This window comes from Chlorocebus sabaeus, chromosome 21, assembly GCF_047675955.1.
Source record: "Chlorocebus sabaeus isolate Y175 chromosome 21, mChlSab1.0.hap1, whole genome shotgun sequence".
NCBI classification, from domain to species: domain Eukaryota; kingdom Metazoa; phylum Chordata; class Mammalia; order Primates; family Cercopithecidae; genus Chlorocebus; species Chlorocebus sabaeus.
This window is the reverse complement of record NC_132924.1, coordinates 44,468,528-44,474,527: the sequence shown is the minus strand read 5'-3', so window position 1 is coordinate 44,474,527 and position 6,000 is coordinate 44,468,528.

Below are 6,000 nucleotides of genomic sequence, written 5' to 3'. Positions count from 1 at the left end.
ATTTAAAACAGGGAATAACATGCTTACTAAACCTTTGAAAAGATTAGAGAGAGAGGCTCTAGGCTGGGAATTCAGAAATGTTTCCAGAACACTGTAGAACTGACTTATTAGAGAAAAATGACCTTTGCTTCAATCAGAAAAGTGGGGACTCCAGAAGTCACTACAAAATTTATTGACTTCAAAATCATACCACTGTAGCTACAATTAAGAGATCAGGGAGCCACTACTGCTCACACCCCTACAGCCTCTCAGACCCTAGAACTCGGATGCTGGAACCCATCACAGAAAAATCATGTTTCCACATCTCACTTATTAGCAGAAAACAATGGACGCAGCAGGAAGATGACCTCCACTTGACTTTTGCCTCCAAATTTCAACAAGTGTATCTAATTGGATGAAACTTATTTACATTTAGAAGTTTAATGGCACAGGAATCTGGGAGAATGTAGTTTTTAGCTTTCCAGCTGCTGTAGTATAGAAATACACAGTATGAAAAAGTACAAATGGTTGCCAGTTGGCCATATCCACCATACTGAGATTCAAAGGTTTTACAAATTTCTTATCCAAGGTCACAGAACTTGTGAGTGGTAGAGCAACAAACTTGAATTCAAAGATTTTGGCCACTTGCCCAGTGCTCTTTCCACTACATCAGTCTACAGCACTGATTACTCTCTGAAGACATTTGCCAAAGGAGACATATTTTCAAATCTTGTGCTAATTATATTTTTCACTGAAGCATTAATTCAGGCATCTGTGAACATTGTTACCTTTTAGTCTTATGTCAAACCTAGTTCTTCTTCCAAACTCAGACTTAATCTTATTTTACAGTAATTACAGTTAAACCAACACTGCTAGGGTTTAATACCTTTGAGTATTTTTCTCAGCAGGCTTGCTGCTTAATCCATTTAATGTCAGAACAACACAAACCTTCTTATTAAAATGGGGGAAAGGACATTATTAGAGACTGCATTAGTGTTTTTTTCTTCTTTGGGGTAAAACCTACCAATACGGCAATATTTGTACCTTATCTTTATTTTGTTTTCTGTTGACCATATACAGAAAAACATTAAAAAAGGAAAGATTTCGGATGTTAAATCCTCTTGAATTCTAATTACACATAAAAGAAAAGTAGAATGAAAGCTCTCTGAAGCAAATATTCCCAGATTTGTACTTTAATATTAAAATTAAAAATAGGAACTATGCAAATAAAATATTTGGACAAAATGAAAAAATATAATGCCTCAGTAATATCTCATTAATATTCAATTAAATCATCACTTTCACTTCAAATGCACTTTAAAGTAATTTGGGGAACATATTTTAAAATGCACATACAATGGCTAAGTACAAAAATTCCTAACATATACCGTAAGAGAACAATATAAATTACTACCTAACACTTCTGATTAGACTTAAGCAACAATACTATGTTAAAATTAAAGAGGTGATTAAATTCATATAAATAAAAGGTAGATATCATTATTATAGTTAGAAGAGATTTGATTGTGCTCTTTAAACAAGGAAATAATTATTGTCCAAAAGTTGTTAGATCAAGTGGATCCAGTAGTTTTGTGCTAAGAGCATATTAAAAAAATATAATAGGCCAGGCGCGGTGGCTCACATCTGTAATCCCAGCACTTTGGGAGGCTGAGGCAGGCGGATCACAAGGTCAGGAGATCGAGACCATCCTGGCTAACATGGTGAAACCCTGTCTCTACTAAAAATACAAAAAATTAGCCAGGCGTGGTGGTGCGCGCCTGTAGTCCCAGCTACTTGGAGGCTGAGGCAGGAGAATGGCGTGAACCTGGAAGGCGGAGCTTGCAGTGAGCCAAGATGGCGCCATTGCACTCCAGCCTGGGCGACAAAGTGAGACTCTGCCTCAAAAAAAAAATAAAATAAAATAAAAATAAAAATATATATATATATATATAAAAAAAACATAAAGAAACAATGTATGTGGTTTTTAAGGATCAAATAAAGAAGTTATCTGAGTCTTGTGTAGGTTAGAATACATCAGTTTCACAGATTATTTATCTCCACATATTAATCAGATACAGAACATTAACTTTGTAAGAGTTGACACATTTTTAAATCAAAGACAACTATTGTGTTCAGCATAGAAAGCAGTGAAGGCTATGATTAACCTCGAGAGAAGTTTGGGGTGCTTGCTAGAGAAAACAATTGATCCTGAGATTTTTTCTGAACATTTCTATTTGTCATTGGAACCCATCTTTTGTAAAAGACTGTTTTCACTCCTGAAAGTCATTATGTACTCTCTCTCTCTGTGTACACACACAAACACCTCTATATATAATATACACACATAAAAATGTTGAGGGGTATATTAGAGAGACAGATCACACAATAAGGCTTTTTCCTTTGCTTTTTACATAGGAAACTAAAATAATAAGTCCAGTTTAACTTCTAAATTCATTCAAATTAGAAACAAAAATAATTAAAAATTGTGATAGCATATTCTTTTTTGTTGAAGGATCTTTCACATTAAAGTCAGCAGTATTATTTGGTAAGTGGGCTAGAGAGTAGAACTTAAAAAATACATCCCTATCTCGGTAATCCCATATATTTAGTATCCTATAAGAAATGACCAGGCTGGGCATGGTGGTTTACGCCTGTAGTCCCTGCACTTTGTGGGGCTGAGGCAGGTAGATCACCTGAGGTCAGGAGTTCGAGATCAGCCTGACCAATACGGTGAAACTCCGTCTCTACTAAAATTACAAAAATTAGCTAGGTGTGGTGGCGTGTGCCTGTAGTCCCAGCTACTTGGAAGACTGAGGCTGGAGAATCACTTGAACCCGGGAGGCAGAGGTTGCAGTGAGCCGAGATTGTGCCACTGCACTCCAGCCTGAGTGACAGACTGAGATTACATCTCAAAAAACAAAACAAAACAAAAACAAACAAAAAGAAATTACCAAAGACCATAAGTTGTAAACTACAGAAGCTGAAGGCACCTTTATGATGACTTTATATATACATAATTACATGTATTATTTAATATATATATGTTTGTGTGTGTACATTCTTTTTTAAACACTTGCTTTTTAAACAGACTTATGTTGGACATATATTTCAATGTCAAAGATAGTGCTTTTCATTATTCTTTAGGTAAAATAATGAGGTGTACATGACTCTAGTAAGAGCTAATTGGAAAATAACAACATTTGACACTCCTTTTCTGTTTTTGTTTTCTTATTTTTTGACTATTAATTAAAAGGATGTGCAGAAAAAATATGAAAAATTAAGTGTTAATTTCATAGTGACAGATATTTACCATCTATTTTTTCTGAGCATAACATATAGTAATATAGAGCTCAGAAATTACTGGCTTAAATCAATGCTATTGTTTATTACCAAATTAACCATTACTATTCTAGTCATCTACTGAGCAGTATAGTTTCCAAATAAAACTTAAATTGCCACTTAGAGACCCGACCCTAAAGATGTAATGACATAAAGTGCTCAGTTTTGATAAGTGTATTTCACTTTGTGTACTGATGTATTTTCCTCATCTTGTTGAGCAGATACTAAAAGGTAAGAAAAGGGCTATTAAACTACAGCTATTAAGTACGATTTATTATTATTGAAAAAAAATCACCTTTAGCTCGACTGATAGACATTTCTTTTAGAAGGACTGAGTGTGTGCCTAAAACCACGACCTACTTCATAATTGGCTAATACCTTCAGTATGAACAAACTTTTTAAGAATAAACTGTTGTATGTGAGGCTATTTCTTTTATTAATATTTCATGTAGGGCATGTTTATAAAGATTTGAGAAAATTCTATCAGAATGTCAACCTTTTTGTATACTAAAATAGGCAAATATTAATTAAAACAAAGTGGTCTGGGGGATTGAATTACCCGATACTGACCTCCATTTTTCTCATCATCTTGTTAATGCAGTTCTTACTGAAATTAACATTTGTCTGAACTGTTCAAGAGTAACTAAAAAAAATCAAAGTTTGCATTTTATATTATTCATTTGCTTTACATATACAATCAAAGCACTCTAGCAGGAACAGATTGGTGTTTTTACTAATACAGGTGTATGTCAACTTTCTTTTATAGGGGAGATTTGCTTCAAAGAATTATACAAAAAGCTGGCATAAATATGACCACTCACAAAATGTGTTTAAATAATAATATGGAAAAATGCAACACAAATATGTAATGAATATTTGAAAACCCTAGTTTCTGAAGAGTTTAGATAGGGATTGTTTACATTATAATCTATTTGGTATTTTTTTAAATACCAGTGTATCCCAAAATAATTATTCGATTCACATGCTTTTCTCCGAAACATATTTGCTTTATGTAATTATTTAAAGACTCAGATCACCAGAATGAATTCAACCAAAAGCCAGGATTAAAAGAATGTAAGAGATTTGTCCAAGATCTGGGAATAAATTGAATCCTTCCTACTCATTTTCATCAGAAGCCCTCGCTTCTACATTCAGGCAGGAAGACCACTCAACTAAAGTTTAAAGGTTTACAAGGAAAATTCCTACAGCTTGCTTTAGGAGGGAAGGGTGGAGACCATTCTGTTTTACAGGACACTCCACCCTCAGCTATATCCCCTTGATTAATTATGTAACCAGATCTCCTTCATCAACTTACCAATCAGGTAATGGCAGGTATTTCTGATGCTTGGTATAGGATCTGAGTGAGGAGAGTCCTAAGAATATTACTTATAGCAGCTGTTTTGCATAGTATTAATGTGAAAAGATTTAACTTGCAGTACAAGTTAACATTTGTTCCAAAAGCTTTTTTAAAAAAATCTATTATTTTAGCATGTAAGTCTTATAGACGTAAGTCCTGTCTACTGATACATTAGAAAGTCTTAGAAAAGTCAGCGATTATATACAGGAAAGTGGATGCATAAGAACAAGCCAAAAGGTATTAGTAAGGCATTAGAAACTATTACCATCTTAGTAAAATAACTGGTGAATACAGCAAAATGAATAATTTGTGGTTAGTATAAATCAGCTAAATTCTTGAAATGCACAACTAACTACACATATTCTTCAGCCCACAGAGGCTGTACAATGGAGATTTGGGATTCTAACTTTGTTTTTAAACTGGAGAAGTGCAGAAACTTTGAATCTTTTTAAATTTATCTTCCATCTGTTTCCTGTAATATAAAGATTTAGAGCAAGGTCTAAAGCTTCATCTTACATAAAAGTTAGGTGCCTAATACGTCTCCGTCCTGACCTCCCATGGAAACAGTTATCAGGCTTCAGATATTTTTTCTCTCAATTGTTTAAACTTGGAAGTACATGGCTATTTATTTTTGCACATATTTCTTTCTATTGTGCAATTTTTCAACACATGGCGAAGTTGAAAGAATACCACAAATGTTTGTATACCTTTCACAATTGTGTATATGTGTGTGTGTGTATGTATATGTGTGTATATATATATGAATGCTGCAGCATGTATTTCCTGAGAATAAGGATCTTCTGTTACATAGCCACAATACCTCTATCACCTGTAAAATCCCGATTCCAGGACACAACCTAGATAAATTAAATAAAAATTTTTGTGGTGGAGCCAAGGATCAGTAATTTTTACAGTTCTCAAGTGACTACAATACACAACAAATGTTGAGACACTGTCCACATATTAATTAATTTGTTAAACATTTTCAGTAAAGAATACATTTTGTTTCTTAATATGAATAAGAATGATAGCCTTTTGAAGTTTAGCAAATCTAAATTATATATTTTAGGTCAGCGTTTTACAATAAGTTACTTTTCCTTAAGCTGTTCTTATCAAGTTAATAATTTTCTGTTAAATAAATGTATTTTATCTTAATTTCAGTTTCTTCTATATCATGATTTAAAATGCAGAAAGTATGTATTGTTATGTAGATTACAAATATATTTATCTCCAAAGTTAAATGGATTTTAGTAAAAATGATATTTATACATATATATTTTAATAAAATGTTTAATAAATTTGACATGAATCTTAGCACGTGAAAC